This window comes from Piliocolobus tephrosceles, chromosome 3 (genome assembly GCF_002776525.5).
Source record: "Piliocolobus tephrosceles isolate RC106 chromosome 3, ASM277652v3, whole genome shotgun sequence".
Classification (NCBI taxonomy): Eukaryota; Metazoa; Chordata; class Mammalia; order Primates; family Cercopithecidae; genus Piliocolobus; species Piliocolobus tephrosceles.
Window position 1 is genome coordinate 19518449 of NC_045436.1, and position 25267 is coordinate 19543715.

Below are 25267 nucleotides of genomic sequence, written 5' to 3' on the forward strand. Positions count from 1 at the left end.
AGGATGTCCCACCTCCCTACAGTATCTGTTGCTAGATTAGACACAGAGTAGGTGCTTCGTAAGTGTTTCTTAAATGAGTAATGACTTCTTACATTTTCCTTTGTTATTAAAGATCTTACCATATTAAACTGCTATGAAGATGTGCCAAAAGCTACTTTCTGAGTCTTGGGGGAAGAAAAACATGTTCCATAAATTCAAAAAAAAAAAAAAAAAAAAAAAAAAACACCTATTCATAACATTGGTATGCAATACATAGAGTAAGCACTCAAATATTTGTTGAAAAATGTTGGCACGTAAGTGTATGAGCTGTATTAAGGACATACATTTGTGATATTTTACTCCGCTCTTGAGAGAAATGATTTGATCCAAAATATTATCAAATCTGTGGAATAACAAGGTACTTTATCATGAGGTTTTATTATGTATTGTTAACTTCTATAATTCTCATCATGATTCATCAGTCACATTTATACATCACCTAGCATTACCCAGAAAAGAATCTTCATGTTCAGTATGCCTGTCAAAACTGGCCTCACATTTTAATTTTTTTAACCGTACAAAATACTGCATGCTGAAAAGTTTGTGGAAATTCCACTCAGGGAAACATCAAGGTTAAACGTGACTAATGTGGAGGCATCCAGACAAAGAAGTTTTTATCAGAAGAGGAAATTAAAGTCAAGAGTCACCTGCAGAGGGTAAAAGTGGAAAGAGAATAAGACCTAACAGTTATTTAATGGCAAAAAGAAAAGAAATAGAGCCAGAGTTGTTGGAAATGTTTCTAAAAATTACTAGCTGCAGGGCATATGGACAGAGGAGCTAAGATGTCAATAAAAATAAAATGGAATTTATGAAATAGCAATACAGTAGATAAAAAGAAATCAATTAAACAAAAAAATCCACTTTTCTGTATCAGTTCTGGCTTTAAGGGGTAGGAACTACAAATTTTTTTTCTTTGCTTTGCTTTTTCTAGTTTTATAATACATTTACACATATAGAAAAAGTTATGCTGACTCAGAATTAAATTTCTGTTACTTTTAAAATTTGAATGTTTCTCATGAAACACAAACTTTTCAGCATTATTGCCTATTTTGGCTATCATATCATATATGATTTTGTAGAATATCAGCATGACAATAAGGCAAAGGTCATACAAGTATTATGAATATATTAATAAGTTTGCAGAATCTGTGTTATTCATGCTATACAACATTCCTGATAAGTTATCAGTCTGGCCTTGAAAGCCAGATTTTTCCAAAAATATTTATACTTATCAATAACTAAATATCAATAGATCAGAATATTTATATATACAATAAAAGCACAATTTCCATTCTAGCTTTGAAAAAATCCTGTTTCCTCATCTCCCTACCTACCTGCAAGATATTGTACGTTACATCTAAAGGACTCCATAAAATCCTATCCTCTACCATCTTTTTAAAAGTAACAATAGGAAGGGAGACTAGCTGCCCCAAAGAGGCCAAACAACTCCATGATGGCCTTGATTTGGATTTGCTATCAGCTTATACTCAACATATCAAAGCATATCAATTCTCTGAGCAAAAACTTCACTGGATTCCAATTACCTTTAGAATGAAGTAGAACTACTTATTTCAGTCATCATGGAATGTCATGATTCCCTTTTCAAGTTTAATTTTCATCTCTCCCTTCTTCATTTATTCTATGCCAATAAAAAGAAACTCTATAGTTTCTATACATGTGCTGATTTCTTCTCATTTTCATCTTTATTTTCATGCTGTGCCCTCCATTTCTTTCTTCTTCAACTCTTTCTTCAACGCTCGGCTCAAATACAATTTTTCACTCACAGTCAAAATATTTTCTCTCATTTATTTGTGTAAAGGTCAATTTTATTTCAACTTGGCTAAGCCATGGTACCAAGTTTTTGGTTGAATACCAGTCTATATGTTGCCGTAAAGGTATTCTTAGATGAAATTAATATCTAAATCAGTAGACTTTGAGTAAAGCAGATTAATGAGAGTGGGACTCACCCAGTGAGTTGAAGGTCTTAAAAGAAAAGACCAGCCAGGCGCAGTGGCTCACGTCTGTAATTCTAGCACTTTGGTAGGTGGAGGCAAGTAGATCACTTGTGGTCAGGAGTTCAAGACCAGCCTAGCCAGTATAATGAAACCCTGTCTCTACTAAAAATACAAAAATTAGCCAGGAGGAGGTGGAGTGGCTCAGGTCTGTAATCCCAGCTACTCAGGAGGCTAAGTCAGGAGAATTGCTTGAACCCAGGAGGTGGTGGTTGCAGTGAGCTAAGATGATGCCATTGTACTCCAGCCTTGGTAACATGTAACTCTGTCAAAAAAAAAAAAAAAAAAAAAAGACCAAGGTCTCCTGAAGGAAAAGAAATTCTGCCTCCAGATTACCTTCAAACTCACAATTTCAACATCACCTCTATTCTGTGTACCCAGAATCTGGCCTACCCTGCAGATTTTAGATAGGCCAGGCCTCACACTGTATTAACTACTTCCTTAAAAATCTCCTCTCTTCTCTCTCTTTCTGTGTATCTGTATGTGTATATGTGTATGTGTATAGAGATACACACATAATTTTTCTACCAATCTATAAGCCCCTCAGAAGCAATTATCTTTCTATACATCAAACACCAATGCTTTAAAAACAGACTGAGTTTGGAGTAATGTCAGAAAGATGGCAGAATGAAAGTCCCCAGCTCTATCCTCCAACAGAAACACTGATTTAATGACTAACCACACATCTGGGGGTGAAAATATATTTATGAGAGCTTTGGAATCCAAGTGAAAGATTGGAGCACCTTGATGGATGACAGAAATGAGAAAAGAAGCATTTAAAAAGGTAAGGGAGTGGTTTTAATTTGCCTGCATCACCCCTCCCTCAAGTCAGCACAGCATAGTACTAAGAAAGATCCCCTCGGCCCACAAGTTCTCCTGTGAAGGAAAGAGAGAGCAAAGTGAATGTTGGACATGTTTAGCATTTGGGGACACTATCCAAGAGGCTGTTTCTGCCACGCCTCATTCAGAATACTGAGGAAAGTTTTACATCTAGATTATTGGGAGGATCTAATAAGAGTGGAGGTGGTTCTCCACACCCAGCACATGTTGAGACATTCATCCTGAGTCCCCAACAGCAAGTCCACTTGCCCACAGTCCCTGACACCAAGCCTATTGCTTGTAGACCCTCCAACTGACTCACTCAGAATCTCTGGCCAAGCTGACCAATAAGGTATTTTCACTGTTAAATATAGGCTATAATAACTCCAGTAGGTGAAGATTTCTTCAAATGCACAAAGTGACAAAGATCATGAAGACTCAGAGAAACTGGACACCATCAAAGGAACAAAATAAAGCTTTGGTAATAGACCCTAAATAAGTGAAGAGCTACAAACTCATGGAAAAAATATCAAGTAATTATCTTTTAAAAGTTCAGTGAAGAGAAAAGAAGTAAACAACTAAAAGAAAACATAAACACGATACATAAAAGATATGCAATAAATAGAAATTTTTTTGTAAAAAATAAAAAAGAACCAAGTGAAAATTCTTGAACTAAAGAATACAATGACTGAACTAAACATTTCAACAAAGTTTCAATAGCAGACTTGATCAAACAGAAGAAAAAACATCAGTGAACTCAAAAACAAGTCATTTGAAATCATCTAGTCAGAGGAATGAAAAGAATAAAAATAACAAAAATGAATGAAGAAAGCCTTCAGGACTTACAGTACACCTTAAGGTGAATCAATGTTTGCATTACGGAAGTACTGCAAGAGGAGAAAAAGAGAAAGGAGTGGAAGGTTCATTTTTAAAAACAGTGATTAAAACACCCTTATCTAAGGAAGGAAATGAACATCCAGATACATGAAGCCCAAAGAACTCCAAATATGTTGAACACAAAGGACTCTACACTAAAACATATTATAAATAAATTATCAAAAGTCAAAGACAAAGAGAGAATTTCTAAAGTGGTAAGAGAAAAACAACTCAATACATGCAAGTGTACTTCCATAAGGCTATTAGCAGATTTCTCAGCAGAAACTTTGCAAGACAGGAGAGTGTGATCATATACTCAAGGTTCTTACAGAAAAAAAATGCCAACCTAGGATACTATATCAGCAAAATTTGTTTTAAAAAAATGATAGAGAGATAGAGACTTTTCCAGAGAGAAAAAAACTGAAGAAGTTTGTCACCACTAGACTTGCCCTACAAGAAATGCTAAAGGAACTTTTTCAAGTTGAAACAACAGGATGCTAAACAGCAAAATGAAAGCATATGAAAGTATAAATCTCACTGATGAAAGTAAATATATAGTCAAATTCAAAATACTGTAATACTGTAATGTGGTTTGTAAATCACATTTAATTCAATAATAAAAGTTAAAAGAAAAAAGCAGTAAGAATAAATTTAAAATTTTAGTGGATACACAATATTAAAAGATGTAGATTGTTGCATCATTAACATAAAGTATGTGCAGTGAGGAAAGAAGTAAAAGTATAGAGTGTTTGTATGTGGTTTATGTAAAGTTACTATCAACTTAAAATACAGTATTATAATTATAAGATGTTTAATGTAAGCCTTATAATACCACACATAAAATACCTATAGTAGGTACACAAGAGAAAAAGTAAAAGGTATCAAAGCATATAACTACAAAAAATTTAAAATTATAGAGGAAAATAAGAAAAAGGAAAATAGGGACAACTACAAAACAGACAAAAAGCAATTAATAAAATGGCAATAATAAGTCCTTACTATCAATAATTACCTTAAACATAAATGGATTAAACTACCCAATACAAAGATATGCAGTAGCTGAATCAATATACAACACCAACATTCTACTATATACTGTCTATAAATGACTCACTTTGGAATTAAGGACACATATAGACTGAAACTAAAGGGTGGAAAAAGATATTTCATGCAAGTGATCACCAAAAGAAACCAGGAGTAGCTATATTTGTAGCAGTCAAAATAGAATTTAAGTCAAAAACTACCACAAAAGATCAAGAATGTCTTTATATAAATATAAAATGGCCAATCAGCAAGAAGATAACAAATATAAATATATATGCACCCAACATCAGAGCATCTAAATATATAAAGCAAGCACTGACAGATCCAATGGGATACATAGAAAAGACAATAGTAGTAGGAGACCTCAATACTTTACTTTCAATAATAGATTAAAATAATAGGTCAGACAGAAAATGTATAAGGAAACAGCAGACTTAAATAACACCATACAGCAGACTTAAATAAAACCATAGACAAAATGAACCTAATAGACATATACATTTCACCTGTCAGAAGTAGAATACACTTTCTTCTCATGCACACACGAAATATCCTCTAGGAAAAACCACATGCTGGGTCACAAAAAAAAAAAATCTTAACAAATTTAAGAATATGAAAGTCATTCTACATCCAGGCAACACTGATGTAAGGGGTGGACTCCCAAGGCTTTAGGCAGCTCTCCCTCTGTGGCTCTGTAGGGCACAACCCCTGCAGCTGTTTTAACAGGCTGGTGTTGAGTGCCTGTGTCTTTCCAGGTACACAGTGCAAGTTGCCAGTGGATCTACCAGTCTGAAGTCTGAAGGAGGGTGGCCCTCTTCTCACAGCTCCACTAGGCAGTGCCCCAGTAGGGACTTTCTGTTGGGGTTCCAACCTTACATTTCCCCTCTGCACTGTGTTAGTAGAGGTTCTCCATGAGGGCTCTGACCCTGCAGCAGGATTCTGCCTGGACATCCAGGCATTTCCATAAATCCTCTGAAACCTTGGTTGAGTCTCCCAAGCCTCAACTCTTGCTGCCTGTGCACCCACAGGCTTAACACCACATGGATGCCACCAAGGCTTATGGCTGGCACATTCTGGAACAGTGGACTGAGATATATCTGGGTTCCTTTTAGCCATGGCTAGAGCAGAAGTGGCAGGGATGCCAGGAGCATTGTCCCAAGGTTGTGCAGGGTAGTGGGGCTGTGAGCCCAGCCCGTGAAACCATTCTTGCCTCCTAGTTCTCTGGGTCTGTGATGGAAGGAGCTGCTGAGAAGGTCTCTGAAATGCCTTCAAGGCATTTTTCCCCTTGTCTTGGCTATTACCATTGGTCTCCTCTACTTACACAAATTTCTGCAGCTGGCTTGAATTCATCCCCAGAAAATGGGTTTTTCTTTTCTACCACATGGCTGGGTTGCAAATTTTTCAAACTTTTACACTTTTCTTCCCTTTTAAATGTAAGTTCCAGTTTCAGGTCATTTCTCTGCTCATGAATGTAAGAATAGGCTGCTAGAAGTAGCCAGGCCACATCTTGAACATTTTGCTGCTTAGAAATTTTTTCTGCCAGATACCCTAAATCATCATTCTCAAGTTCAGAGTTCCACAGATCTCTAGGTCAGGAGCACAATGCCTCCAATCTCTTTACTAATGCATAACAAAAGTGACCTTTGCACTAGTTCCGAATTCGTGCCTCTTCTCCATCTGATACCACCTCAACCTAGACTTCATTGTCCATATCACTGTCAGCATTTTGGTCACCACAATTTAACAAGTCTCTAGGAAGTTCCAAACTTTCCCTCATATTTCTGTCTTCTGAGCCCTCCAAACTGTTCCAACCTTTGCCCTTTACCCAGTTCCAAAGTCACATCCACATTTTGAATATGTTTATGGCAATGCCCCACTTCTAGGTACCAATTTTCTATATTAGTCTCTTCCCACATTGCTATAAAGAACTACCTTAGACTGGGTAATGTGTAAAGAAAACAGATTTAATTGACTCACAGTTCCCCAGGCTGTACAGGAAACATAACCAGGGTGGCCTCAGGAAACTTACAATCATGGCAGAAGGCAAAGGGGAAGCAGGCATGTCTTACATGGCTAGAGAAAAAGGAAAAGCAAAGGAGGAGGTGCTACACATTTTTAAACAGTGAGATCTCATGAGAACTCACTCATTGTCATGAGAACAGCAAGGGGGAAATTCAGCCCCATGATCCAACCACCTCCCTCCAAGCCCTTCCTCCAACACTGGGGATTACAACTCAACATCAGATTTGGGTAGGGACACAAATCCAAACCATATCAAAATGCAAATGAAAACACAGAATATCAAAACTTAAGAGATGCAGCAAAAGCCATACTAAGACAGAAGTTTATAGTGCTAAATATCTACATTTTAAAAACTGAAAAATCTCAAATAAACCATCTACCTTTATACCACAAGGAAATAAAAAATAAGAAAAAACTAAGCCAAAATTATCAGAAGGAACGAAGCACTTATGATTAGTGCAGAAACCAGTGAAATAGAGAATAGAAAATAAGAAAGATTTATAAAACTAAGAGTTAGCTTTTTAAAAAATTTTTAAAAATCAATAAACACCTAGCTAGATGAAGAAAGAAAAAAAGGAGATGCCTCAAATAAATGAAAATCAGAAATAACAAAGGAGACATCACAATTTATGCCACAGAAATAAAAAGGATCATAAGGGACTATTATACACCAACAAATTGTACAACCTGGAAACAATGTGTAAATTCCTGGAAACATATGATCTATCAATAATAAATCAAGAAGAAATAGAAAGACTGAACAGATCAGTACCAAATCAGGAGGGTAAATAAGTAAAATTCCCCCAAAAAAGAAAAGTCTGGGGCCGGATTACTTCACAGGTGAATTTGACCACACATTTAAAGAACTACCAATGCTTTTTAAATTTTATAAAAATATATTAAAAAGAATAGCACTTTTAAATTCATTTTATGAGGCCAGCATCACACTGATACCAAAATCAGACAAAGACAAAACAGAAAGCTATAGGTCAATGTCCTTGATGAATATGCATCCCAAAATCCTTAGCAAAATACTGGCAAAGTGAATTCAACAGCATGCTAAAAAGGTCATTCACTATGATTAAATGTGATTTACTCCAGGGATGCAGAAATAATCAAACATACACAAATCAATCAAGATAATACACATTAACAGAATGAAAGACAGAAGACACAGGATCATCTGACCACCCGCAGAAAAAGCATTTTACTTAACACAATTTTATTGTAAAAACTCTCAACAAGTTAGGTATGGGAGAAACTTGTCTCAACAAAATAAAAGCAAAATAAGAAAGAAAAGTCTTTAGCTAACAACACAATGGTGAAAACCTGAAAGCTTTTTGTCTAACATCTGAAATGAGCTTAGGTTGTGCTCTCGCCACTTCTATTCAATATAGCACTGGAAGTCTTAGGGCAATTAGGCAACAAAAAGAAATAAAAGACAACCAAATTTAAAAGGAAGAAGTAAAATTGTCTCTGTTTGCCAATAACATAATCTTATATATAAGAAACCCTGAAGTCCACACCAAAAAAAAAAGTTAGAACTAATAAATTCAGTAGTTGCAGGATACAAAATCAACATACAAAAATCTGTTGTATTTCTATACACTAACAATGAATTATCCTCAAAGGGAAATTAAATTTAAAAATCCCATTTTTAATAGCATCAAAAAATAAACTTAACCAAGGACATGAAACACTTATACATCCAAAACACTGATGAAAGAAATTGGAGCAGACACAAATAGATGAAAAGACATTCCATGTTTATAGATTAAAAGAATTAACATTGTTAAAATGACCACAGTACTACTTCAAGTGATCTACAAATTCAATATAATCCCTATCAAAATTCCAATGGCATGTTTATAGAGATAGAAAAAGAAATCCTAAAATTCATGTGGAATCACAAAGACCCAAAATAGCCAAAGCAATTTTGTTCAAGAACAAAGCTGGAGGCATCACACTTCCTAATTATAAAACTACAGTCATGAAAACAGTATGGTTCTGACATAAAAATGAACAATGAAACAGAATAAAGAGTCCAGAAATAAACTTACACATATACAATCAACTGATCCTTGACAGTGTTCCAAGAGTTCAAAATAGGGAAAGGACAGCCTTGTCAATAAATGGTGCTAGGAAAATTGGATCTCCATATACAAAAGAATTAAATTGGACCCCTATCTTTCACCACACACAAAAAAACTCAAAACGGGTTAAAAGCTTAACTAAATGTAAGACAGACCTGAAACTGTAAAACTTCTAGAAGAAAACATAGAATACCTTATTGACATTGGCTTTGGCAATGATTTCTTGTATATGACACCAAAAGCATAGGCAACAAAAGCGAAAATAGACAAGTGAGACTATGTCAAACTAAAAAGCTTTTGTACAACAAAGGAAATAATCAACAAAATGAGAAAGGAACCTATAGAATGGGTTTGCAAGCCATGCATCCAATAAGGGGTTAATATCCAAACTATGTAAGGAATAGCAATAAAATAAAACAAAATAAATTTTAAAATGAACAAAAGACTCAAATTGACATTTCTGCAAAGAAGAAATAAAAATGTACCAATGCATATCTGAAAAAAAAAATGCTCAATAGTAATAATCTTCAGGGAAATACAAATTAAAACAATGAGATATTACCTTACCATATTAGAATGGCTATTAGCAAAAAGACAAAAGATGAGTGTTGAGAAGAATGTGGTGAAAAGGGAACTCTTGTACATTGTTGGTAGGTATGTAAATTGACACCCCTATTACAGAAAATAGTCTGAAGATTCCTCAAAGGGGCCGGACATTGTGGCTCACACCTGTAATCCCAGGACTTTGGGAGGCCAAGGCGGACAGTTCATGAGGTCAGGAGATCAAGACCATCCTGGCTAACATGGTAAAATCCCATCTCTACTAAAAACACAAAAAATTAGCCGGGCGTGGTGGCGGGCGCCTGTAATCCCAGCTAGTTGGGAGGCTGAGGCAGGAGAATGGTGTGAACCTGGGAGGCAGAGCTCGCAGTGAGCAGAGATCGCACCACTGCACTCCAGGCTGGGCAACAGAGCAAGACTCTGCCTCAAAAAAAGAAAAAGAAAAAAAAGAAAAAGAAAAAAGATTCCTTAAAAACATAAAAATAGAACTACAATACGAGGCAGCAATCCACTTTTGAATATGTACCCTAAGGAAATGAAATCGCTATCTTGAAGAGGCACTCCCACATTTATGGCAGCATTGTTCACAATAGTTACAACATGGAAGCCACCTAAATGTCCATAAATGGATAAAAAGATTAAGAAATGTAGTATATATGCACAATAAAATACAGAATGAGAAAATTCTGGCATCTATGAAAACATGAGTGAACCTTGAGGACATTATACTGATTGAAATAAACAAGACAAGGAAAAATACATATAAGCCTACTTATATGAGGAATCTGAAATAGTCCAATTCACAGAAGTAGAGAGTAGAATGGTGGTTGCCAAGGTCTGAGGGGAGAGGAAAATGGGAGATATTAGTACAAGGTTCAATGTTTTTTTTTTTTGTGCAAGATGAATTAGTCAAAGAGATCTACCGTATAGCAGTAGTTAACAATAGTATATTGTATGTTTGAAAATTTGCTGCAAGGATAGATCTTATGTTGTGTTCTCATCACACAAAAAGTAGTAATAAAGAAAGAAAGCAGAAGAGAACTTTTGAAGGTGATGCATATGTTTACAGCATGGATTGCAGTGATAGTTTCACAGGTGAATACTCATCTCCAAATTTATCAAGCTGTGTACATTCAATATGTATAGTTTTTCTATGTCAATTGTACCTCAATAAAGTGGTTTTTAAAAATACAGTGTGTTTAATAAATATCAAATGAATGATTAAATGTTTGGTCAATTAAAGAATACATATTTGGTCAATTCCACCAGTAAAATACCTCAACTTAATTTTTTATTCTTTCTTTCCTTTGGCAGTGCTGTTGTTCATATACTTAGCCTCTTTATCTACACAATTCGAGATTCCTGATGGGTATCTCTGTAATATGGTCAGTCTTTGCGTTCCCAACCAAATCTCATCTTGAATTGTAATCCCCATAATCCTCATAATCCCCACATGTCAAGGGAGAGACCAGGTGGAGGTAATTGAATTATGGGGGTAGTTCCCTCATGCTGTTCTCATGATAGTGAATGGATTTTCGTGTGATTTGATGTTTGTTTTGCTTTTTGTTTGTTTATTTGGTTTTGTTTATTTCTTTCTTTCTTTGTTTTTGAGACAGAGTTTTGCTCTGTAACCAGGCTGGAGTGCAGTGGTACAATCTCAGCTCACTGAAACCTCTGCCTCCCGGGTTCAAGTGATTCTCAGGCCTCAGCCTCCCTAGTAGCTGGAACTACAAGCGTGCGCCACCATGCACAGCTAATTTGTGTATTTTTAGTAGAGCTGGGGTTTCACTATGTTGGTTAGGATGGTCTTGATCTCTCAACATTGTGATCCGCCCGTCTTGGCCTTCCAAAGTGATGGAATTACAGGCGTGAGCCACTGCGCCCAGCCCTGATGATTGTATAGCGAGCTCTTCCGCCTTCGCTCGGCACTTCTCCTTCCTGCCGCCTTGTGAGCAAGGTACACTGCTTCCTCTTCGCCTTCCGCCATTATTATAAATTTCCTGAGGCCTTCCCAGCCATGCCGAACCGTGAGTCAATTAAACCTCTTTCCTTTATAAATTACCCAGGATCCGGCAGTTCTATATAGCAGTGTGAAATGGACTAATATACTCTGCTTCCCAACTTTCAATCCCTGCCCAAGTCCAAATGTGTCCTTCACATTGCCACTTAGAGATCTCTCCAAATCTCTCTCTCTCTCTCACACACACACACACACACACAGACACAGACACACACATAGTCCTGCAATAAGATGTGTACTTGTTCTCCATTGCCTGGAACCCCTTTACAGCTCTCATCCATATCCACTTACTTTTATAACCAATAATCTTACTGTTCTCTCTTACAAAAATGTTCTTAATAAGTTTTCTGATTAGTAACAAGTTTTCTGTGTGTATTATTTATCTTATAACCATCAAAGGTAACCAAAGAAAAAGTAATATAAAAGTTGTAAGCTATTTCCACCATCAAGAGGTGGCTTTTATTATCCAGTCCCAAGAGACCTGGGCACTTTGGCTGCATGCTCTTACATTTCAGGACCTTTGCCTGCCTGACAAATGCTTATGGACCTTTGAAGTTGCATGTCAAATGTCACCTCTTCTGGGAAAGCTTCCTCTGCTTCCTCAGTCAGGTGGTCATTCCTCCATCTCCCACACATATTTTACATGTGTTTCCTGGTGTGTCTGTCTGCCTCACTGGAATCTGAAACCTCAGTTCCTCCCAGACTGTGCTCTTACCTCATTTGTCTTATATTCCTCAATATCTAGCCCATTGCCTTAGATAACTCTCTAACCTCTCCCTAAAGTAAATTTTTGTATTTTATAGGCATGCAGGAATATACCAATGTCAGCAGCAAAGCATACCTGTCTAACTTTTCTTTGGAAATTCTTTCCTAGAACCAGAAAATGAATATATATATTTTTATATATATCCAACATGAAGAAGCATCTGATTCTGCGAACTGACAACAATTTTTTTTTCCTTTTTATGTGGACATTTTGACATAGTATAGACACAGCTGGTAATTCTATTGTAATCCAACAAGATCCAATTGGATACCAATAGGATTATAACCTCTTGGCTTCTCATGTGTGTTCCTGTGAGAATTCTGAGTCTGTGTGTTTTGCACTGAAAAGGAATAACAGCTATTAGTCCTATACAAGGAGTTGTCTGTTGTATCATATATCCAGGAGCGATGAGTTTGCCAGATTAAATAGTTAATATCGCATTCACTGGAAGTGCTGTTACTGAATTCTGCTACAAATGCCTAACTTTTAAGATGGCTGAGCACAAATAAAGCCAGGTACAAAGCTGAAATCTTTTGATAAATGTCAAGTTGCCATTAGAATGCTGTTCATAGACTTTAGGGTACAGGCAATGTCATCATTCTCACCAAAGAAGCAATTGCTTCCTCTCAACACCTTGACAGATCTGCACAAGTCCATAGATTATCACTGCCCTCTGTACTCTTTATCATGTTTTAAATCTGTTGAACTGTGAAAAAAATCAACTGTGCTTCACAAAACAGGATCGTAAAAATGAACTTGGCTGGAGCTGTCTTTGATAGAAGATTTTGAATCATGCCCTAGACAAGTCAAAAAAGAGATTGGGAACTCAGCTGAGACATCAGTGTAGAAATGCTAAATACAGCAGTGCATTAAGTGCAAGGAGACTAGGTTACTCAGGTAAGGGCGAATGGCACTCTGACATAATACAAAGCCAAGCAAAACCAACAGTGCTTCCAGGCTGCAGAAAGGGTAAGTCTGTTCCTCTGAACTTCCTTTGTGTTTTCACAGTTGAGGGACTGTCATGCTGGAGTATTAAATTGGCTCCAAGACCCCATCTGTCATATTCCGGGCTTGTTGAGTTGTTCGTAACCAATACTAATGAGAGACATGCCCTTTCCATAGTTACCTCAAAGATATGCAAAAGCTGCTCTGCTGTGCTCTTCAGCCTTGCCTAATTTCCCATCAAAGAAATAGAACTCCAGCTACTTGACTGACTTTTCATATTGAATCTTGAGAAATCAGAGATGCTTCATGCACTTGCAACACTCAAGGAAATAAAATGCTCACATTTGGCCATATTTAATGTCTGGATTCACAACCCTTTCATTTTTAACAAAATATGCTACTTTGCTTTATATTTTATTTCCTAGTGTTACTGATTCAGAGACAAGAATTTTTATCTTTTTAAGCTCAAAAACATAACAGCTATGAAAATTCCCAATGTATCAAAGTGTAAAGTTAATGCTAACTTCATTCAATGTGTGTGTGCGTATGTGTGGTTGTATTATCTTTTGGTTTGATTCAATCTTGAATTTTGGTGGGTTTTGTTTTCACAATTTTGAAATTTGCGGGGTTTTCAATAAAATGCATTTTGTGTAATTATGCTTAAGAAAAAAGAAGAAAAAGATTCTTAGATTAACAATCAAAGATCTTATTTCTAAAATGGGAGAAACTTGCTTTGGTGAATACACATGATAAAAGTGAGCTTGGCCCTTCTTTCGTCCTTTTGTGACATATAGACATAAAAATAGATCATAAAAAATGAATACAGGGGAAGGATAAAAGTGCTAATAACCTGTAACTGCTAATACACCAGAGCGGCTAGGGGAAGAACTGTGCTAAGTGGTTTAAAGGGCCCATTTTCCTGCATCGCCTGTTTTATAAAGCACAGGAAAATCAGCCGCAACGTGGAAATGGGGATGAGAAAGCCAACAGGAACTGAAGGTCACTCAAGAAAATGGGCACTGACAAAACCATGGTGACAACATTTAGGGGAAGTTTATGTTTAAGACTGAGACCGCTGATTTATTCTTTCATTAAACAACATTGATGAGTTACTGTGTTGCTGTGGGGGAAATAAGGCAAACTCTCTTTTGAAAGAGTTACAGTCTAGTGGGGAGGCAAAGGAGCTAACCAAATACACTGAGCAGCAGGCTGCAGTATAACAGAGGCGTGTTCTGGCATGGCCACAGGAGCGGCTCAGCTGCTCTCCTAGCTGGTGAGGAATGTTTCTCCACACATCCTCTTTAGAGATAAATGAGTGCCATAAACAAAATGTTTGTGTGTCCCCAAAGTTGAAACCCTAACCCTCAATGTGATGGTATTTGGAGGTGTAACCTTCGGGAGACAATTAGCTTTAGATAAAGTCTTGAGGGTGGAGTCCTCATAATGGGATCAGTGCCCTTTTAAGAAAAGAGCCCCCTTTCTGTCACCTTGAGAGGGCACAGTGGGAAAAAGCTGTCAACAATCCAAGAAGGGCCCTCACCAGAAACTGACCATGCTGGCACCTTAATCTTTGACTTCTAGCCTCCAGAACTGTGAGAAAATAAATTTCTGTTAAGCCACCCAGTCTCAGCAATTTTGTTATGATAAAGCCAAGCAGGTAAAGACAGTGATCATTTTTTTTAAAATTAGAAACAAAAATATCAAAAGAAGCTAGAAAATAATATTCTGAAGGGTCAACAGAGATGACTATCAATCTGGCAGTCAAGTGAAGGACTCTAACTAGTGAAAGAAGGAGAAACTGAGTTACAGGAGAGAGCTTCAGACTCCCTCAGAGAAACCATCTCACATTCTGCAGACCTCTAAGTGTTCATGGAAAGAAAGACTTTGTGTTGGTTACTTCCCACTAATCAGCATGAGGCTGTTCCACGTAGAATACTGGAGGAAAGGAAGGCATCCTGTCCCTCCTGGAGGGAGGATGTGAGGAGCTGACCTCCCACAGCCAAGAGGCCAAGCTGCACGCCACAGGATGACAGCCTCCAGACATGTCCCGGCACAATCCGCCCCAGCCACAGCCACAGTTAGCCGACTCACCCATCACTGCCTACCCACACCTTCGATGTAGAGATGAATGGAATCAGGAAAACTAGAAAGCATCTCCAGACACGTTGAAACTCAGAGTAGAGCAGAAAGACTTACAAGCCTAGCTAGTGGCTTTGGCAGCTCTATCACTTAGTGACTGTTACCGCAGGAGAGAAAAAACACGACAGGAAGGGAATAATGCTCCACATGCATGATATAAAAATAAAAGAGTTTGGCTTCCTGGACTTTGGTTTATAAAACAATGATACATTCCTGAGACAGGGTACATCTCAGAAATTGAAAAAGTTTATATGTCAAGAGACTCGATGATCTAATCAAAGTACCCAAATTAGATTTTAATGGGAGGAAGGAGGAAAAAGGACTGATTCTAAAAGACATAATAGAATAATATTGAGGATATCAAGCACATGATGCCAAGAAGCATCAAAATGCAAGTATTACTCAATATTTCTCAAGTTGAAACTAATCAAAAACAATGTCTTGCTTCATATTTCCCTACATAGAACCATCACAAGGCAAACAGCTTTTTCCCTTAAAAAAAATCAAATTTAGAACTCAAATTTCCCAGAATAGAGTTCTCAACAGCAGGTCTACAATCATAGCTCTAGTGAATGTCCCATGCCACCTAAATCATGAGAGTCACCAATGAGTACAAATAGGGACAGTTAAAAAACAGAATAATTAATTCAGTGCAATTAAACTCTAGTTTACCAGGATACCGGAAAGATAACCTGCTAGAAACTCCAAATTTAGCATAATCTCAAAAAATATCTCCAGATAGTGATTTTTAAAGTGTTTAATACTTACTACTTGCTAAATATACATTCAAAATATAAAAACAAATGTAATTTTAAAATAAAATAAGTAAGGGGTGATTAATCATGATAATTATACCATACCTAGAGAACCCATCTGAAACAGAATAATATAAGCCATTTCATTATTATAATTTAAAGACATATATTATTGTTTTCAGAATTCATCACTCTAAATATAACATACAGATGTGTGTATGTTATTGATTTTAGTGGTTAAACTTAAAGGCTTTTTAAGTAATAGCAAAAAGGTGCTAAATTTAAGTAGTAAAAGTAAAAAGAAAGGGAAAATTTTGGGAGGCTGAGGCGGGCTGATCACGAAATCAAGAGATAGAGACCATCCTGGCCAACATGGTGAAACCCCGTCTCCACTAAAAATACAAAAATTAGCTGGGCGTGGTGGCGGGCGCCTGTAGTCCCTGCTACTCGGGAGGCTGAGGCAAGAGAATCGTTTGAACCAGGGAGGCGGAGGTTGCAGTGAGCCGAGATCGCGCACCTCTGTACTCCAGCCTGGTGACAGAGTGAGACACCGTCTCAAAAAAAAAGAAAAAGAAAAAGAAAAAAAGAAAGGGAAAATTAACTGACATGTGAAATTATAGTGATATTTTCATTCCAGATAAGTAATGGGGAAAAAATTAGAAAATGATAATATTGGCTCACGTCTATAATCCCAGCACTTTGGGAGGCCGAAGCAGGTAGATCATGAGGTCAGGAGATCGAGACCATCCTGGCCAACATGGTGAAACCCTGTCTCTACTAAAAATACAAAAATTAGCTGGGGGTAGTGGCGTGTGCCTGTAATCCCAGCTACTCAGGAAGCTGAGGCAGGAAAATAGCTTGAATCAGGGAGTCAGAGTGCAGTGAGCTGAGATGGCACCACTGCTGAGACTCCGTCTTATAAAAAATAAGAACTAAAAAAAAAAAATGGTGATATTGGCTGGGTGCAGTGGCTCACACCTGTAATCCCAGCGCTTTGGGAGGCCAAGGCTGGTGGATCACCTAAGGTCTGGAGTTCAAGACCAGCCTGGCCAACATGGTGAAACCTCGTCTGTGCTAAAAATACAAAAAATTAGCCAGGTGTAGCGGCAGGCACCTGTAATCCCAGCTACTCAGGAGGCTGAGGCAGGAGAATCGCTTGAACCCAGGAGGCAGAGGTTGCAGTGAGCCGAGATCATGTCATTTCATTCCAGCCTGGGCAACAATTGCAAAACTCTGTCTCAAAAGAAAAAAATGATAATGTCATTATCAATCTGTAAGATGAAAGTACAATAAATCATCGTTGCATCTGCAAAATGACCCAATTTCAAATACATTCCTGAAAGCAGATGGAAAGAATACTGTGCATTTTATTTAATCTCTATAACCCTATAATTTAGATGCAATTACTATCACCATTTTACAGATAACAAAACTAATCAGAGAAGGGAAGACTCATATCAGTGATTTAAAAAAAAAAATGGACCAGCAGAGCAGCTAAGATTTGTACTCAGACAACCCAGCTCTGGGGTCTGAAGTCCTAACTACTACACAAAGCAGCAGAGAAATATCGGGACGCTAAGTAACAGTAAGTATAGAAGGGTCATTTCAGAAAACCTATAGTTCAAAGAGAAACGTTTCCAAGAATAATGCCAGAAATCCATACAGTTTTTTTTTTTTTTTTTTTTTTTCCTTTTCAGAGTGATTACTACAACCCATGCATGCACAGTCTACCACATAGTACTTATCTAGGGGTAGGAACATAAAGTAGCAAAACTACTAATTTGTGTGATGCATTGCCATGACATGAGGAGGATGATCAAACCATAATCCTGATTCCAAAAATCTAGAGGGTTTCCAAACAACATCCTCAAGAATGTCTGAACTCTATCTCAAGGTTGTAGATATCTACTCAAACTCCAACAGAGACTACACAGCAATACAATTTCCCAATATGACCTGCTGCTAAGGACCAATTTCAGTAGATAGTAGCCTACTAAATGGCTAAGGGTAAAATCAGAGAAGCTCAAGAACCTAGTTGTTTATCTTCCAAACTCAAGTGGAAAAGTGAGGATTCATTGCCTGGAAGTCATAGTTGTATACATATATATTTTCTTCCCAGCCTATATATCTTCATCTGTTTTCTCTTATCTGTTTCAAATTCTCTATAATTCTGGAACACTCTACCAGTAACATTCATTAGATCCTTGCCTCTGGGAATTCGCTCATGGTATCTCTTACCTAAATAGCACCTTACTTACATTTGCCTATCCAATTTTTACCCAGCCTTCAAAAACAGTTCAAATTCTATCATCTTACAGTCTTCCATAAAAATTCTAGAAATGATTTATCCCTCCTCTGGACTTGAGCAAATTATTGATTGAGTGGATCTGAATTTATAGTTTGCATGTGACCTTTAATCATGTACCTCCTGGAGTAGTTGTAAAAATTAAATCTGACAGTCAAGATAATTAATGCAAAGTGTTTAGCACAATTTGTGACATATAGTAAGCCTTAAGGGTTAGCTGTTATGATTATTTCTGATTTTTAATTGTATCATCTTATTATATGCTATTATTAAGCTATGATATTTAGTTTTATTATATGCATCATTTGCCTTTCCAGTAAGGATGAAAGCAGTATTATTATATCTAGTTTTCCCCAAATTCCCAAAACTCTTCACATTGTGCTGAACACAGAATGTATTGCCAATAAATACATAGGTGGTTGAAAAGAGGACATTAAAATTGTTGACAAATACTACTGTTTTTATACTCTGCAATTTCTGAACCATGTTCAAGTAGTAAAACAGGTGGGACCATTCTTATCAAAAGATTTATGATACAAAATAGTTGTTAAAATCTCTGTCAAGGCAATAAACTGCCATTCTAAGAAATAACTAGGTGGTCTTGACCTCAAGATCTAATGTGAACTATAAATTCTAGGGAGAAGATGGTTTATAGCCAACCATCAATCTGCAGGCATGTTTCCACATAAATTTCAGAAGTCTTGTGCTGGCTCACAAATTTCCTCATTAGATGTAGTCCACAAAGTTCTAAAACCCTAAGTAGGCAGACACATTTGACAATGTACATGTTTGTGTTTTAGAAATATCTGTGGAAGCAGCTTAAAGAAAACAGATTGCATGTGGAAAGATGAAAACAACAAAAGCATAGGAGGCCACTACATGGGCCCAGATGAGATGTGAGGACTCAGTCCGAAGCAATGGAGGACAGAGGTGTCTGAAATCCCCCTTTCTTGTGCTGCTCCAAATGGTGCTTTCTCCATGCCTGATCTTCCTTCTTCTATAAAGTATTCCAGTTTCTGGTATCCTGTGAGTAGACTGAATTCTATCATGGCAAAGGTCACATATTTCCTACCACAGAGCTCATCGTTTTTCTTACAGCTTACAAATAATGTATTGTCTGTAGATTTAATTGATAGTACTCAAAGCACTACTCAGCCCTCCGAGAGTTTCCATTTCATCACTTCTCTTGTTACATTTTCATCTTAGATTTCCCTTTTCTTTTCATTTACTCTTTGCCAAAAGGCAAGATGAAATTAATAAATAAACATATGAGGAAAACATTTTATTCTGCTAGTAATCAAACAATATGTGGTATCATAATTTAGCTGTTTAGAAAAAATGTAACTATTTTCCAAGTGAGAATCGATATTTCCAAAGATGAAAGGAAGCTCAGGTCTGCAGAAGGCAGTGTAAATATATATAAATGTTTTAGAAAACAGGTCAGAAATAGATATAGGGAATTCCCTCCCCTCTAAAAAAGTGTCATGCCCTTTGACCTTGTAATCCCACCTGTAGGAAGCTGTCCTCAAGAAGTAATCAAAATAAAGGAAAAGGCTCTGCTCCCAGAATGTGTTCTTTGCAACTTTGTTTATAATAGGCAAAAACTGGGAGCAACATTAATGATTAGTCGAATTACCTGTTTTTGATATCTTAGCACTTTGTGTTTTTCATTTCTTAGCAACTAACCCACCTCTAACTTAATACCTCTGTGAAATTAAAGTAAATGTAATCAAAGCAAAGAAAAACTAAAGCAAATGCAGAAGTGAAGTTAGTTTATGAAACACGTGTCAACCTACGAGTAATTGCTATTGCTGAAGATGAGACTACATGATCAAAGATATAATAATAACAATTAGCGAGTAGGACCCAGATACATGCCCACACAGAGACTGTAAGTGCATCACCACTTCCCCCTACTGCCCCTCTATAATTAGCCCTTTACTCTGTTCAATATCTAAAAACATGATAAACCAATGAGAGTCAAAATGCCAAGCATTAGAAATTTGCATATACTGTTTTAGAAGTACACATTTTAAAGCTTTTCTAGAAAGTAATATTGATCAAGAGCCATATTATTCAAGAAGTGAACATCAGTTCTGAAAATCCACTATCTAAAAAGACTATGGGCCGGGCGCGGTGGCTCAAGCCTGTAATCCCAGCACTTTGGGAGGCCGAGACGGGTGGATCACGAGGTCAGGAGATCGAGACCATCCTGGCTAACATGGTGAAACCCCGTCTCTACTAAAAACTACAAAAAACTAGCCGGGCGAGGTGGCGGCGCCTGTAGTCCCAGCTACCTGGGAGGCTGAGGCAGGAGAATGGCGTGAACCCGGGAGGCGGAGCTTGCAGTGAGCTGAGATCCGGCCACAGCACTCCAACCTGGGTAACAGAGCGAGACTCCGTCTCAAAAAAAATAAAAATAAAAAAAAAAATAAAATAAAAAGACTATGACATTGAGGAATTATAGCTAATGATTTTAGGTATGATAATGACAGAATTGCTAAGATTTTTCAGTAGTCCTTTTTTTGAGATATATGTTGGCATATGCATGACATCTGGGACTTACTTCAAAACAACCTGAGGCATGTAGTGTGCAAAGAAGGATTCATTTTATTAAATCTTCCCTCTTTTGTGTCTATTTGGCATCTTCCATGATGAAAAGTTCAAAACTCATCAGAGATGCACAGAAAGACTTGTGTACAGGACGGGGCATTGCAGGGTTATGTGAAAATAGCCAATATTGGTAATAACTGAGATACTCAACCATGAAAAGTAATCATATAAATTATACTATATCTATATATCCAAGTATTAGCAGTCAGTAAGAATTTATGGTTTTGAGGGCTAGTTAATATTTGAAGAATGTTCATGATATTAACATAACATTAGGTAAAAAGGAATTAAGGATGGGAAGATGGCAGATAGGAAGCAGGTATGACCTGCAGCTCCCACTTGGATAGAGAAAATGGTATCTGAAGACTCACACCATAGACTTTTGCTCCAGAAACCACTGTAGGAGCCTACCAGGAAAACCAAAAGAAATCACAGATTTTTGGAAAGAAATGACAGGCCACTGAAGATTCCATAAGACAGGCAAAATGTGAGTTCCCAAAATGTGAGAGGAGGAAAACCTGCCTCCAAACACACATTCCCACTGGGGAGCCTGAAAATTCAGATTATGAGAGAATGATTTCACCTTGCCTGGAGCTGAAACTAGTTTGCTGTAAAATATATAAGTAAAAGCAGCAGAAGGAAGAGCCTTGTAGGCACTCACATTCTCCAGCTCAACCCCAGGCATCACTGACTATTTCTCACATGGGTCCTCAGGGGTCACAGGGTGAAAGAAGCTTCCAACTGAACTTTGTAATAATTTTGACCAGGCACAAACACTCTTGAGCAGAGTCCAGGGTGAATGGGAACTGCTACAGAAAGGAGAGTTTCAGTATTCGAAATCAATGTACACAAATCAGTAGCACTGCTATACATCAACAACAACCAAGCTGTGAACCAAATCAAGAACTCAACCACTTTTACAACAGCTACAAAAATGCTTAAGAATATACTTAACCAAGGAAGTGAAGGATCTCTACAAGGAAAACTATAAAACACTGCTGAAAGAAGTCATCAATGACACAAACAAATGAAAACACATCTTATGCTCATGGATGGGTAGAATCAATATTGTGAAAATGACCATACTGCCAAAAGAAATCTACAAATTTAATGCAATTCCCATCAAATTCCCATCACCATTCTTCACAGAACTAGAAAAAATAATCCTAAAATTCATATGGAACCAAAAAAGAGTCTGCATAGCTAGAGCAAGACCAAGCAAAAAGAACAAATCTGGAGGCACCAAATTACAAAGCTATCATTACCAAAGCAGCATGGTACTGGTTTAGAAATAGGCACAAATATTTACAGCCAATTGATCTTTGATCAAGCAAACAAAAACATAAAGTGGGGAAAGGATACCCTATTCAACAAATGGTGATGGGATAATTGGCAAGCCACATGCAGAAGAATGAAACTGGATCCTCCTCTCTCACTTTACACAAAAATCAACTCAAGACAGATCAAAGACTTACATCTAAGACCTGAAACCATAAAAATTCTAGAAGGTAACATCAGAAAAACTCTTCTAAACATTGGCTTAGGTAAATAGTTGACAACAAAGAACCCAAAATCAAATGAGACAAAAACAAAAATAAAAAAATGAGACGCAGTTAAACTAAAAAGCTTCTGCACAGCAAAATAAATGATCAGCATAGTAAAGACACAACTTACAGAGTGGCAGAAAATATTAGCAAACTATGCATCCAACAAAGGACTAATATCTAGAATCCACAAGGAAGTCAAACAAATCAGCAAGAATAAACAAATAATCTCATCAAAAAGTGGGCAAAGGACACGAATGGACAATTCTCAAAAGAAGATATGCAAATGGCCAATAAACATATGAAAAAAATGCTCAACATCACTAATGATCAGGGAAATGCAAATCAAAACCACAATGAGATATCACCTCACTCCTGCAAGAATGGCCATAATTTAAAAATCAAAAACTAACAGATGTTGGCATGGATGTGGTAAAAGTAACACTTTTACACTGCTGATAGGAATGTAAACTTTTACAACCACTATGGAAAACAGTATGGAGATTTCTTAAAGAACTAAAAGTAGAATTACTGTTTGATCCAGCAATCTCACTACTGGATATCTACCCAGAGGAACGTAAGTCATTATATGAAAAAGACACCTGTGTATGTGTATTTATAGCAGCACAATTTACGGTTGCAAAAATATGGAACCACCCTAAATGTCTATCAGCCAACGAGTGGATAAAGAAAATGTGGTGTATACACATACCATGGAATACTACTCAGTCACAAAACGGAATGAAATAATGGCATTCGCAGCAACCTAAATGGGGTTGGAGACCATTATTCTAGGTGAAGTAACTCAGGAATGGAAAAGCAAACATCACATGTTCTCACTCATAAGTGGGAGCTAAGCTATGAGGATGCAAAGGCATAAGAATGACACAATGGACTTTGGGGACTGTGGGGAAGGGTGGGAGGGTGAGGGATAAAAGACTACACATTGGGCATAGTGTATGCTGCTTGGGTGATGGGTGCTCCCAAATCTCAGAAATCACCACTGAAGAACTTTTCCATGCAATCAGTACACCACCTGTTCCCCCAAAACTATTGAATTGAAAATAAAGATAATTGAAAAAAACGTTAGGTAGGAGAAGTGTTGTATAAATGCTAAACCATGTAAAAAATGATCTAATTTAGGGAGTTATATCTAATTTAATGCAGTATAATTTGTCTTTTTCCATAGACAAAAGTTAGGAAGAAGCATCAAAATATTGTTTGTAACTCAAAGAACAAATGCCTGAGGGGATAGAGACCCCATTCTCCATGATGTGCTTATTTCACACTGCATACCTGTATCAAAACATCTCAGTTACCCTATAAATATATACACCTACTCTGTGCCCACAAAAATTAAAAATAAAAAGAAATTAAAAATAAAATTAAAATAAACCTACCAATATATTAACAATGGTTATTTCCATGAATTCATAGGTTTTCTTAATTTTTCTGCATTTTTAAATATTTCTACAATGATAGTGAACTATTTGTATATTCAGCAGAAAATTAATATTATTAATGGATTTAAATAGCAAAAATAAACCTGACTCTGTTCAGAGAGTAAAAGACTTTCTAGAGACTGTTGTTTGGGGTCACTGTTCAACCAACAGAGCCCTCACTGTGGAGAGATTGAGGCAGAGTCCCATTATCACGCTAACTGACTAAGCTGGCAGCCACTAGCCTGCTGGCTCCAATCCCTCCTGATATCCTGAAGTCAGGGGCCCAGGGACTGTGTGAAACATGCCCTTCAGTGGCCTCATCAAATGTCCTCAATCCATATGCTTTGCGTACATGAAAAGATGTGGACAGTAGAGTAATTATAAAAAGAAATAAATGACTAGGCAAAGTCAGGAAAAACTGAGACACATTATACACTATTATGTATAGTATCAGCTGTTACTATTTCTATGTGTCTGGAGGTAAAATAAGAAAAATGACATATAATTTTTTTTAAAAAAGATGACTTAAGTAGAACACTTAGTAATTGCCAAAAAACAATATGAATTTTGCTTTAGTTTAAAAATTCTCAGTCCAAAATATTTGACCCTTATCTTCATTTATATTCATAAAATGCCAAATGTAAGCTTTTGGCCAAGAGCTAGGTGGTTGGCTTATCTAATTGTCAACTTACCAGAGAGGGCATCATGAAAAAATGCTTTAAGGTGCATGTTTACCTTGGCATTCATCCTCAGACAATATGAATATTTTCTAAATATCTAAACTCATACTTGATTTCAAAGTGAATAAAGTTCTTGAACCAAGTGATTTCCTAATGTTTGGATATGTGAGCTCAGTCAAATTTTTTAAGTCTTATCACAAAAAAAGTAGTTTGAGGAAGAGTATGGACTTCAAAACCCCTTTCTTCATAAGTGTTCATACTCTATCCCCACCACATTGAAATAACTTCTCCCTATATTACAAAGCCTCAGTTCACCATAATATGTTTATATTACACCTAAAAATCACTTAGAATCATTAGATATGTATGTAAATTATGTTTACCTTTGTTGATTCCCCAGCTTATAATTTTGGTTTCTCAGACCTCTGAATTAATCAAAAAATAATAATTATATATATATATATATATATATACACATAAAATAGCCACTCCACAAGCACTCATGCTTTGGACATGTAAGCTACTGCCACAGAGAAATAGCCTACTCCCCAGTGCCCAGCTCTGCTGTCACTCTTCACATGCTCACACTCCA